At 42.5% G+C, this 13658-nt stretch overlaps 1 protein-coding gene across 4 annotated transcripts in view; it reads left to right on the top strand.

Moving 5' to 3' along the window:
* Nucleotides 1-2007: 2007 nt before the first annotated feature.
* The window catches only part of LYN (LYN proto-oncogene, Src family tyrosine kinase), a 55670-nt gene continuing 44019 nt past the window's right edge, over nucleotides 2008-13658 (top strand). For 2 of the 4 annotated variants that reach the window (XM_082321129.1, XM_082321126.1), the window contains exon 1: nucleotides 2008-2090. The gene's annotated coding sequence lies outside the window, so the exon portion shown is untranslated. Of the gene's footprint in view, nucleotides 2091-8666; nucleotides 8685-10295; nucleotides 10399-13658 lie in introns of those variants that run through there. The other 2 variants (XM_082321128.1, XM_082321127.1) reach the window with 2 other exon arrangements.

Raw genomic sequence — 13658 nt, 5'->3', positions numbered from 1 at the left:
AATCTAATATTGCACAGCAGCCTATTAAGGGTAATTCAGCACTTTTTTTATTTTTACAAATTATTTACATTATAGGTAAGATGATCGTATTTTACTCGATTGCTAGACTCTATTATGCATTTATAAAATGAAATTTTGTTTTGTTTACACTAATGCTTTGATAGGAGAAGGTGAATTTTAAACCCACCGCAATACTTGATAATGGAAAGAAGAAATAGGGAGGAAAGGAGAGAGGCCAAGACAGATATGGGATCTGTGCACCATTTCTCCTCTCCAAGAAGAACGATACAAGATGGAGGTACTTATCCTATAGAGGGAAGTGGAAACATGAGGCATTGCCAGTACATTCTCTTGACCCTCTGTGATAGCACTTCCAAACAGAAATAGCTCACTTTGCATAAACTTTTGGAATCCAAATTTCCAACAACAACAACAACAAAAATATCCCCAAACCCAAAGACAATGTAAATTAAATCTGATGTTTTCTTTTTGTATAAACTTTTCATAGGGGAAAATGTTTTGTAGGTTTTTTTATTTCTTTTTAAACACCTTTAAATAAGTTGGGGGAAGGGAGAAAACATTTAGCAACTTTTTATTAACAGAACTTGAAGGAGTACCTTAATGTCTCACCCTACAATATTTTTAAAGGCTGGTCTTATACTGAGCATCTACATGATGTTATTTGAATCATTGATGATATAATTCAAAGAAGACAAGCAACTATTGCCGTCCACTTTTCAGAGCTCTACAGATGCCCAGGGACATCTGGGACTGATTTAGAAATGTGGCAGATTATGGTCTGACTGCTTCTACAGACTGAGGGATCTAGGTAACGGCCTGTGCTGGAGCCACAGCCTCGAGAGAGGACAGCAGCTCATACAGTGAAGTGATTGTGCCAGTTGCACATGACCACGTGTGGCAGGCCTTTACATCAGTGCCAGAGTACTGATATGAATCAGATTCTTAAACCCATAGGGTGTGAGCTGCATTGACTCATTTCCAGCTATTTGGATGGTCTGCTGGAAGTCCTCACCAGCTCCTCAGTCTGCTCCAGCTCCAGTTTGTTAGGCCTTGGTGGTGGACTTCAAGAAAGGGTACAGAGATACCTTTGAGCATCTTGTACCACTCTATTCCCAAAACTTGTTCCACTGTCTTCAACACTTTATGTGGAAAACCTAAATGTCTTTTTTTTTTTTTTTTAATTCTGACTTTGAAATCTCCGTGACCCAGACTCGTCCAGGTGGTCTGGCAGTGCGCGTGACATCTTGACTCCAGTTCTCGTAGAGCTTTTCAGCTGCATCCTCTGGGTGTTATGTCCGCGCATTCATATTTCCTGTTTTGCTGACCGATGAGAACTTATTTCACTTTTCAACAGGCTAGTAAAAAGTTCTTAAAAAAAAAAAAAAAAAAAAGATAACCTTACTTGTTCTTTGCTTTCTTCCAACCCAGCCTCCAATGGACCTTAGTCCATTATAGCAACGTGAGTTGCTATAGCTGAGCTTTGGCAAAGTTCCTGATGGCTTTTAGGGCTGTTGGTGGAGCAAGACAGGCCTTTCTGTTTTGCCTCTCAGACTATCAGGGTTTTATTTAGTTATAACATTTAATGGAGGCTCCTTCGCCTCCTGAAGTTTGCTGCGGGGCACAGGGGCGCCCACTCCTTGAGGGCAGCAGCTCCGCCGGCCCGGCGGCACCCCCCACCCCCCTGGGGCAGCTCCTGCCCCACCTCGCCCCGGCCGCAGCCTCCCTCCGCTCCGCGCTCCCCGGTTCCGCCGGGGGAGCCGCTCCTCCCCGCCGAGAGCCGCCCGCTCCCCGCCGCCCGCCTTTCCCTCCCTCGCCCGGCTCTGCCCTCGCAGCCCCGCATGCAAATCTCCCCCGGCACCAGGAAGTCAGCCCCGGGGCTGCGAGCCAACCGCCGGCGGCCGGGCGAGGTTCCTCCGCCGGCTGCCCCCCTCTCCCGGCCGGCGGGACCGCGGCGCCGCGCCCCGCACGCAGACCGAGGCCAGCCCCGCCGGCCCCCGGACCCCGCTCCCGGCGCCCCGGCGGTAACCGTGGAGTTCCCTCGCTGCCGCTCAACTTTCGCACCCGGGAAAGTAAGTGCTTTCGCCCGTCGCCCCGCCGGAGCGGCCGGCGGAGGGGGAGAGGCAGCCCCGGCTCTCCCGGCTTCTCCTGCGGGGCTGCGGCGGGCGGGAGCGGGGGGGTGCCCGGCCGGGCTGCCTCCGTGCCCCCGCCCCGGCACGGCACGGCACGGCACGGCACGGCGGGTACAAGGTGCTTTCCGGGGCGGCTTGCCCTCCCTGCTGCCTCCCGGAGGAGGTGCTGCTGCCGCCTGACCTTCCCGGTAGGACTGGATGGGGTCTTGAAGGAAACACGGCATTGGGGGGGAAAAAAAAAAATCATTCTCAAAAGCATGATTTACCTCTTGCCGCTTTGCCCGGCTCCTGCTGTGATCTTGAGGGCTGTTTCGTGCGGGAAAGCGCGTACAGTTAGCTGATCAAAGTCTGCAGTCGGTGTTTCAAGCCAAGGCGATAGCCTTGACTTAGGGGAGAGAACGTGGCCTCTGGGTATTCCTTCTAACACTGCTTTTTTCTAGGACAGTAATTCCTGGAGCGTCTTCTGTGTTAAAGCTGCTTCCTCTTAACTGTATGTGCAAATGTGCTTTAGCGTAAAAGAAAGATGAGAAAATGGTATCGTGGTATTTGGCGCATGGTGTTTCTTGCTGACTACTGTTGTAATGGTACTGTACGCCTAAGAAATGGTCTTGAGGGGTTTTCTCTTTCCAATTTTAATTTAGGATCTGAAAGTCAAGCTAGATCTCCCTAGCTGATGCCGTACCTTCAGTAAAGCAGTTGGGAGTTTCTGTTGAAATTGCATCTTTTATGCGCTCGCAGTGAATGGGTTTGCAAGAACTCATCTTGCTGCTTCACTCCCCTCTGTTGGCACTAGAGACCAAAGAGATTAACACTTAAAACTTGTTTAGCCAGATCATATTACTGTGGACATACATAGGGAGCACAAAGGTTGAGTTCTTATTCTGCTGTTCCATCTGAAACCCCAAATCAATACCCCATCTCTTGCCTTTCATTCCCACCTTTGAAAAAAAGAAATAGTCTGACCAATCTTAATGTATTTTAGCTCATCGTAATACAAATTGGAAATTACATTTTTTAGCTTGATCCCGTAAAGTACCTGGAAGACTTCTGTAATTTAGAAATCTTAATGTTAGTTGCAAGTACCTGTAAAGTATGAGTGCCAGGTAGATAAGTCTGCACTCATCATAGTATCACTAAAGAGTTATTAGAAAAAAAGGGAAGATTTTTGTTGGGAAATTGCAAAGCTATGTTGGGAAAATGTAGCTCAGTTTTACCGAAGGGATAGTCAAATTGTGCTTGTGTGAATTGTTTCCAACCCAATATTGAATGAGAGTAGGAGTTACTTATCCTGTATGTGTTGGGACTTTGTATCTTTATAATAGGTACCATCAACAGCACTGAAGTATGGATGAGAAAAAATCAAAAAGTAGCAACAGGCTAGAAATCAGTTAGATACTGTTAATAGGATGTTATGAAATCTTGGGCAAGGATTAAAATTAATGAACTCTGAGATCAACAGATGTCTCATTCTATGGATCTCTTCTGAGATTTATAGCTTTTTTCTGTCTTCATTTCAGCTTTGTGAGGTACAGACTAGTTAGAAAAGAATTCTTGATTTAATAACATAAAGACCTATTTTAATTGTGTGTTGTTGAGATATATTTTTTTTTAACTTTAATGGTGTAGAACGATCATCTTTGTTTGTACAGTAGCTGGCTGACTTGAAATTACTCTGCTTTTCTCCTGCAGCTTTTTTTTTTTAGTAAATGAGGGTTTTTTTCCTATATAAATATACAGGGAACAAGGTAAGACTTCCGCCTTTCCTTATAAGTTCCTTGACCAGTGGAGTTGCACAATGACTTTTTCTGACAATGCAACGAATTATGAAATTTTTGCATATGAAGTTAAACCCCATTGCCTTTAAGATGTTTAATATTCTGGTTTTTAATATTACCCTTTCAAGAGAGTTTCCATAAATGTGAAATTCTTTCTTGCACATATTTATAAATATGTAAGTATTTATGAATGTATAAGTAACTCTTTCATAACACTTTTTCCCCCCATTTTATCTATGTAATTGAAGTGAGCTGTCTTCCTATGGCCTTGTTGGCTCTTGTAAGATAAATGGCATCACGGAACAGCAAGTGTTGTAGGAAGCCATTCCTAAAACGGGCAATGAAAAAGGTCCAAGGTCCTCCTGGCTCAGCTTAGTAGCTGATCTTCAGTGGGGTGGCTCACGAGACCAGAGACGCTACATCTGGCCCTTGTAGTGCTGCACATCAGAGAGCAGCATTTGACCTCTCTGTAGCTATTCAGCAAAGTTTAAGAACTGCAGTATTTAACCTCAGATGTGATTCCATTTCTGTCACAAAAAGAAGTTTTCCTATGTGTACTTTGCATGTTATTTGGAATCTTAATGGGCATCTTTGAGGTTTTTGGATGGAAACATGTTGACCATGAACCAATTTTTATTTTTCTCAAAGGGCTAGGTGGTCTGGAGAGGGGGTGAGGTCTTTCCTCCTTTCCATATGTGCATATTCTGAGTGACTGAGTGACTTTATTTCTTGTGTCCAGGGAATTGTAGAGCCAGTGGTACTCTTGGGGTTCAGGGAGCCCATTGCAAAACTGAATGAACACAGAAACAAGCAGATGAGGAATAAAGAAGGGATGGGGGGAGAATTCATTAGCCGGGGATCCTGAGGGTTGTGTGAGCTTTGTGTGCAGTAGGTGATACTTCCTTCTGAAGCTATGGAGCCAAGTGTGTAAATAATTACACCAAACCACATGACTCTGTTAAGTATTATTTATTGTTGTTTTACCCCTATAGGATTTCTATCTCTAAGAAAAACAGCTCCATTCTGTAGAAGAACCAGTTTCCCAGCTGAGAATTAGGATTTTTCTCCTGCTGATCATATTCCTGCTTCCTATTTCTCCCATTTATTTGTGTCCCCTCTTTCATGAGAGTGTGGGCGTGCTAGAGATGGTATAGAGAGAGGGCTTCCAGACTTGCCGAGCCATGCCACAGGAAACTATGTAGATAAAAAATACAAAATTACATTCGTATGAAAACAGTCCTTAGTGAAGCGTACAAGGAGGAGACTGCCATACCGTAAACAGTAATGGTACCTTCTCAAAGAAATCAGCTTCTACTAATAAAAGGCAAATACAATGTAACTGTCCTTAGTGTGACTGTTCCTAGTTTAAACTTAATTGTCCTTCAGGGAAGGATGGAAAGGTCTGTGCTTTCATATTTATTTTTGCCTGATTCAAATACGTTTCCTGTTGACATTGTCATTAAATACTGTAATTTCCGAGGCTGAATCATTCACAGTCATGTTCAGCATCTTTCCTGAAACTGTGGGTTCACGGAACAAAATCCAAAGGCAGAATTCATCTTGTGTTGGAAGTATTTCCTCCAAATATCTACGAGATACTTGTATTTGCTGTGTGCCCTGAAGAACTACTCGTAGAGGTAAATAGATGAATTATTTTTGTCAGCCAAACGTCAGAAGAGAGACGGTATTTTGACAGTGACACTTCGCTGGGGAGGGAAGGAGGAGGAGACCAGGGAAAGGTGAAGGGGGGAATGGGTAGATCTCATTTCTCTGGGGGAAAAAGGGTAGACTAGCACCTTTCTGGCCAGTATTTGCTATCCCTTAGGTCAGCATTGTCTATCTTTTTCAAACTGCTGGCATCTTAAGTATCTACAATTGGTTCCTGTGTTTGCGCAGCATACTATCTTACTTCTTCAGTTCAAAGGACTCAAATGATAAACAGTCTGAACAATGTGTCCTTCTTCCTCTATGGTCTCTGCTGCGTGTGGCATGAGGCTACTTCTTCCTGTCTAAATTGTGGTTGATATGTTGTAGAATTTGCTACTTTAATTTGTAAAGGCATGCTTTTTACTGTGCATGTTCTTGTGACCAAGCCATTTCTTGAAAGTGCCTGTGATAGCAAATTGTGTGATCTTAAGCTGGAAAAAGTGATAGCTCACCACAGGGGCTGAAGTATGGGATGCAGCTGCTCTACTGGAATGGTGTTTTCTGCACTTTTCTCTATTTTGGAGGGCTACTGCAAGTCTGGACATGATAAAAGTTTGGAGGGAATGGACTCCCTCTGCGATGTGTTCTTAACTACTCCTTTGTTGGTTTAACAGAAAGCTGTTTCAGGAAGTTTGTCAGTGAAAACATTATCTGTTAAGTGGGCTTTCTGATGTGGCATCTGTAATATATTGCTTTGCTTTTCATGTTTCCTTCGTTAGTTTGTGCAGATAGGTGTACAGAAAGCTGTTTGATCAATTTTTTGATGAAGTCTTATTCAAGCTTTTTCTTGGGCATAAACTGAAACAATGTGGTATTACAAGAGTTAGTGAAGAATTATATTTGCCTGCTAAGCAGGTTTATTCTTTCCATGTATGACTGTACTAGGGGCTTAGAACAAAATTAATATTAAAAGTTAAGGAGTATGTTTGAGTGAATTCCTACATAATGATAATGTGTTTATAAATCAGTAGGTCTGACCTATGACTAAGTTTTACTCTATTCAGACATAGAAAATATTTCCCGGTAGTATCAACTGAGTAGGAAAAGATCTGGGTAGTAGTGCCTCTATTGCATTTCTTGAAATTGCCTGCTCAAGTATCCCTTGCCAGCATCGCGAGGCTTACATCCATTAGAGCCAGTGGGCAGAAAATGGTTTTCTCCAGGGCAACCCCAGCCATGCCATGTGTCTTGATGGGATTTCTAAAACCCTTCAGTAAATGCTGAATGCCCTAGGGTAGCTGTGATTCAGGTGCGAGTGGACGAGAGCTGGAGAGCCGGGTGAAGGGATGGCCAGTGCTGGTGTCAGCACCTCTGAGGAAGTGAAAGTTTTTCGTAAACACACAGGAAGGGGATGGGCAGGAGAAAGAGGAAATCCTATGTTGGATGTCCTGGGTTCAACTTGCTCAAAATACATTGCAAGAGTCATTTGAATGTGTCGTTATGGCGTAGCAGAGCATGCAAATAGGATTCAAAGTACATTTTTGTAACTACAGACCTATCATTGCAAAAGATCTGCCAAACTATGTAAAGGCTAGAGAGAAGCATTGCAGCCCACAAGGGGTGTAGGAAAACTTGCCTTTTAAGCAACTCCCCTGTTGTATTGCTGGTGTGGCACTTTGTCTTCCTTTTTCTGTCTTGCGAGGTCTTTGCTCTGTCACTGATTTCCAGCTCTACTTGCACTGGCTGCGAGAGAGATTGCAGCCGCTGCCCTGGCACCAGTATAGAAGCACCGGGCCATACTGAGGTAAACACAAAGCCAGTTTCTCTTGGGATGTAGAGGGCCTGATTGATGGTTTCTGCTAGGCAGGTGATGGACAGCAGTACTGCCACTAGGGCTGACCAGGAGACTTTGCCTCTTCTGAAAATCTCCCACTAAATTTCCTTGGTAGCAGTTCCCGTCCCTCTGCCATGATGCTTACCGGTGTGTCTGAAAAAGTCTTAGAGCCACACTGCTTCAAATGTCTTCATTAGTAATAATGTGCTGTTTGTTTGGGGCTTTTCCTCCACAATTTCCTGGAAAAAGCCACATTTCAGTCTTTATCCTGCTGTAGCCGTACTCCCTTCCTACCGCTGTTTCCTTTTTAGTTCTCCCATCGTTCCTTTATTTCCCCAGCATCATTCTGTTGTTTCTTTCTCCCCAGCTTTGTCTTCAGGACTGTCAGTGGTATAAACAGTTTATTTCATCTCTTGATTTAGATCTCTGTGCAGCAACTTTTCTTTTTCCCCTTCCACCAGAGAAATAAGTCTCAGCACCTTTCATAATCTAATTATCATTTGTAATCTATTTGTGCTACCACATCAGGGAATACATGCCCAGAAATATGTACCCCCAGCCTCTTGAAGAGTTGTGAAGTCCAATGGAGTAGCAACCTGGCAGTACTGATGTGGCCTTCACAGTGATTTAAGAAGCCTGTGCCTCCTTAAGGGGCAGCTTTGTACTTCTATAGATGGCCAGCAAGACCCTCCTATCTAGAGCATGTATTATGTGTAGGTGTGATCTCTCTTTAAAGCCAACTGCCACTGTTTACCACATCTGATTTAAAATAGTGACCTCAACCTGACTCGAAACAGGTTAGTTTCTGTCTTGGAGATGGTCAGCGTGGATTGTCTGCTACCCCTTTGTCTGCCGTTCTCCGATGTTTCTTTGACTTTCTCAGGTCAAGTTTCATTTCTGCTGTATGCAGGAGGTTTTTCTGTGCTGTGTAGTGGCACATGTAAAAGGTTTTTGAGCGAGCATTGACCCTCCTTGTAAATCCACCTGGTTCAGGGAAGCAGAGCGTGGATTTATTGGCATGTGTGCTGGCCTGTGAAGAAGAAACCAAGGCTTGGTATGGTGGGGGTGTGGTGCTAAGGCAAGAGCTCATGCTTCAGGATTTCTGTGCTGTGTTCCTCAGTGTCGACATGCCCCGTATGGTCTGTCCCCACAGAAAGTGAAACTTAAGAAATTTAGCTTTGGGAAGGCAGTGCAAGTTTTAAAGAACCAACTTCAGCAGTGCCGGCACCAGCAGAAAACAGATTGGTGGAGCGAACAAGTGGGGAAAAGGTGCTTCAGGTGAGATGTTTCTGCTCTCAATGGAGCATTTGAGCAAGTCTGAGGACATTGGATACGAGTGGCAGGAAATGCGAAATTCAGCATTTGAATAGCTTATTTGAATCAGAGATCAGAACAGTGTTCTCTTCTGCAATGTATTTGACTATGTACAATGGCAGCCTTCTCCTGCTAGGTTTAGATGGGTGAAAAGTCCTTTTCCTTGCTCCTGCAATAAAAGCAAAAATATCAAGATGCTTGGCATGGTATGACACAGGAAAGTAATTTCTCCTTTGAGTACAGAATACAGTTTCAGTGATGTGACTGTATTATGTTCATTACGTGTTCTGTATCTTGTCAGAGTGAGTGAGATTACATGCTTCCCTAGGGACTGCAATTGTCTCTACCCCGTTAATTATCATCCTTTGCATTCTTATTTGGTTGTTGTTTCTCCTTTTATCTCTCTGCTTCTGCAGTCTTCCCTCTTCATTTATTTCTCAGCATCCACCCCAATTCTGACTTCTCAGGGATTTCAGCCTCCTCTCCTACACCTTTTCTCATATGGTTTTTGTTGTCCTGAGAACTTCCCGTGCATGCCTAACAATGAAGCAGCCTTGCTGGTTTTTAAAGCATCTTCTTTGCACAGCGCTTAATTCTAAGTTCATTGTGGACTCATTACAGTTCTCCTGAAACAAACTTGGGTGACCATTGTGAACACTGATTCGTTCTTACTTCTTGCTTGGAAAGTTAGCTGCATGGGCCGTGAGTGCTAAAGTCACATATAAACAATCAATCAGGCTTGTGCACAGTCTAAGATGTTTTTGTTAGGTACAGTGTAATCACGCGGCCTGCCTATGAGCTCTATCTTTGATACTTGAAGTTACAAAGATTATAAACTGCAATGAGCAGCCAGTATGGTCGTAATAAGAGTGGTGTAAAATTCTTGCAGTCTGCAGTATGAATGTGAAAATAATCCTTGTCATGGACTTCCAGGTTACCGTGAGTGTAAATCTGTCAAAATTATCATGCGTGTTGTCCTACTCGTTAAGGTCTGTGTCCTGCACTTTGTTTAGAAAGTCCTGGCCTAAGTCTCTCAAAGTCTGTAGAGCTCCTGCAAGTTGTCTGCAGTCACTTACAGGATCAGAGCCTGGTTCAGTGGAACTGGCTATGGTCGTAAGTGCTAGGTCTTCATCTGCTATCAATTGCAAGGCTCTTGACCATTAAGCAGGACTAGAAACAATAGAAAATACAAAATACTGTGCAATCCAGTAACGATACATTGTGAGTACAGCAGTGTTCGTTCTTTTTAGAGAGAGAAAACAAGAAATGTCAAGGCAAAGTCAAAACAGTAGCAGCAGTCAAAGTATTAATCAGTTTCTGAAAATGAAATAATTAACATATTGAGCAAATGCAACATGCTTCTTCAAGTCCGTCCTCCACTCAGAACTTCTATGTAGTGTGGAATAACTTCTCTCAAATATAAAAGAAATTCAGTCAAGTTAATATCCTTGCATAGCTGTCGTCCCAGTGATTTGGGGAACTCTGTGTTCATTCTTGCCCTTGATAAAGATCATCTGCAAAGACATACATGTGTTTAAAATCCAGGGTCTCCAGTTCTTCCTTAGAATGTTTGAAGCAGGAGCAATCAAGTGAACCATCACACCAGCGATTCACAACCCTCCCTCAAAAGAGAGTTTCCAGATTCCCGCTCTCACTCCTCTCTGAAAATAGGAAGAAGGTAAAATATTTTTAATTTTGATTAACTTTAGAGAAACTTCCTATTCATGCTCATGTGTGCAACAAATGTGAAAAGCATGGTTAGAAACTTGGATGTGAATTCTTACTCCATGTTCATTCAGTGACATCCTTCCTTTTACACTTTTACCGTCACCCCAGCTTGAGCAGGTAGGTTCACAAGACTTTAGTTAAAGTGTGCTTCTGTCTTTACGTGCCAGGCTTTCAGACCTGAATCAGTGGCAATCTGCAGTCCTTCAGGATATGTTTGGTAGGCTTATGCAGAGTGTACGCGTATCTATTAAAAAAAACCCTGATCTCAAGGATGTCATCTAAAACCCTCCAAAAATTGCTCATGATATAGCTCTTTTAGTTCTATTTATCATATTTGCAGCAAACTGTTGGTCCAGACAATATCCTTTGGTGCCCCTGCATGTATCCCGAATTGCAACAGTTGCTTAGAACAGTTTACTAAGATGGGCGAGAAATCAACCGGAACATGCCTGTTTTAGATTCATGCCCTCAAAGGAATATAATTAATGCAGAGTTTAAAAATAAGTAAAAGAAATGAGTTATAAATAGACCTCTGTGAAGTGCCAGAACCTGGAGTACAATCGTACACCCTTGAAGTTAAGGGAGGTTCTGCTACTTACATCAGTGAGAACAAGACGAGGTGGTTCCTCACAGGAATACTCACATGGTTAGTGCTGAATGTTCTTCTAGTATCCCTGTAAAGATTAAATAGCACAAAACTTCATTTCTGCTAGTGTAATTTACTGGCACTGGATTCGACACTGTCTGATTTTTTTCGAGAACTCTTGCAACTTCCTCTTGTGACTTAAGAAAACTTGTCCAAGGTTTGCAAACTTCCAGGAGGAACTGGACTCTGAGTAACAGCGTTAGCCCACGTCAGCATGAATGATTTAACCCCAAATTTTCATCTTATCTTAGAGTTCATTCTTAGAACCAGTATTACATACCCTGGTGCAATGGCCTGTGTTTCAGGGGGATTCCTCTGTGTATATCTAATGCTGTACAGCTAATGAAACACAAAACCATCTGCTGGAGAAGTAACTCATTTTTTTTCAACCGAACTATATGCTGGCATTTGAAGAGGGTGAAAAAAATATCTGTTTTTCTTCTGTGAAATTCAGTGCTTTAGACAGGTGCCCAAGGCATAATATGATGCTATTATAACAAGAATGCTATGTTTAAGTTGCAAGTTTGGTCATAAGTACATGTCAGCATTTAAACATGGAGGTGACAGCAGATGAAGAAGCCCTCTGACCAATGGAACAGGACGGTAAATGCAGCATGGTGCAAATTAATATGAGTTACAAAATGATCAGGCTGCTACAGAGTTAGGATCCATTGACACAGAAGTCATTCTGCACTAATTTAGTCATAACTAGCTTAATCCATGTTGAAAACAGATCGTAGAATGCATAAAGCCAGGTAAGGTTTATAATAATTTATTTATTCCATGGGTATATGGGTACCTGAATTTCAGAGAACAAAAGCTAATATGCACTAATGATCTGCTCCCCCTTTTATTAAACACACTGAAAACAGAAGATAAACCCAAAGGAGAAGTGGGATACTTTCTATGAGGCCACCCTCAAAACCTTCATCAGGGCTTGTTGGCTGTGAATTTGCTGTCCTCCATCATGCTTTCATTGACGTGATAATTTCATGATCTCTGAGTTCTGTTTACAGTATAGCAATGGGTTTGAATTACAGGCAGATCTCAAAGCAAGAGATCACATCTGCAAAAGACTCTTTATTGCCAACAACATCTTTAACTAGTTGAAGGCCATGTGCATAAACAACCATCTCTTCTCCCCTTAGTCATAGTAGCTATTAATGATTCTCCCTAACAAATGTCCTGTCAATACATTTGTCTGGACATGTGGAGGTTGAGCATTAGGTTGCCTTACTTGAATGAGATTAAGGTTTCAAGTATCTACTGCTACCTGCAAATACACCTTCCTAGTTGAAGTGCTAGTTGGGGAACAGCCTGGTGATGATATTAAAGAGAGAGATTAATTTTCTCCAAACTCACTAAACGTTAGCAAGCTGCTCACTTCATCCCATGTTGTCTTCTGAGGCTCAGTGAAACAGGGAGAAGCTAACTCTCATTTCTCTTTCATGTGTCATGTAGTAAATGGAGACATTGGGTACTGCACATGCAGGGCCACTTGTTGCTCAGTGTAATTTGTTTGTGTGGCTGTGCCGTTGGTTTCAAGTACTTTGATGGGTATGTTGAAATCAACACCTGAGTAAAACCACCGTGTGTATGAACTAGACCTTTTGGACTGACATAGAAACACTTGTTGTGTGCCTCTCAACTACACCTTGTTTTAGGCGGCAAAGTGTATGTGTGTGTGAAGGAGAAGGGGAGAGCGAGGAGCTAGGTAAGTACTGTTGGGAGTGAAGAAGAATAGGTCCTGGATCTGTGTTCTCCAAAGAAACCGTGTGAAACTTGTCCTTCTGCCCTTCTGTCACGTCACTTGTTATGGGGATGACGTCATTTGGGCTACTCCTGGACCTCACTCCAACACCTTGTTGTTTTTATGGGTAGTTTCTCATTTTCTTATGCCACAGTGATTGCTCTAGGCATTAAAAGGAGGGGAGAAGGATCCTTATACGACTAGTAGACATGGACATCTATAAAGCTCAGGGCAAATATTAGACTGCTGAAACTTCAGCACACTGCCATTATTGGCCAAAGTGATCAATTTAAAGCTGAAAAAATTGTATGTGAGTTATAGATACACTCAGCTTGGAATGTAGACATAGTCCTTGGGGTTTGCTAGCTGGAGTGAGATACTTCCTAATACTTAAGAAAAATGTTGATCCTCTTCAATGCAGTGGTTTGGCCAAATTTTCATCTGGAAATGGAGATTTGGTTATGTGGAGCTGCTGTTTGTCATTACTGAGGTTTTTTACTAGAAAAGAAATGACATTTTTACTTATAGTTTGCATGACACTTTTAAGTCTGTAAAGTATTTTGGGAACCTTCCCTTTAAGTTGGTTAACGTGTTGGTACATTTTTTTCAAATTTTGAAGAATTCAATAGAAGTATTTATTCTGTTATGTCAAATTAAGATGTTATTTGACCTTTTCCCCTATCTTCAAAAGATATAGTACAGTGGAAAAAAGTTGAGGAAATGGAAGATGTGGTTGCCTGAGGGCTGGCAAAGTGAATTAATTCATTGTTGATATTGATTCAAAATTCTGGAGGATGCAGTTGAGGCAAATGAT

This window comes from Platalea leucorodia (assembly GCF_965183815.1).
Source record: "Platalea leucorodia genome assembly, chromosome: 1".
NCBI classification, from domain to species: domain Eukaryota; kingdom Metazoa; phylum Chordata; class Aves; order Pelecaniformes; family Threskiornithidae; genus Platalea; species Platalea leucorodia.
This window is presented reverse-complemented; position numbering and strand designations above follow the sequence as displayed.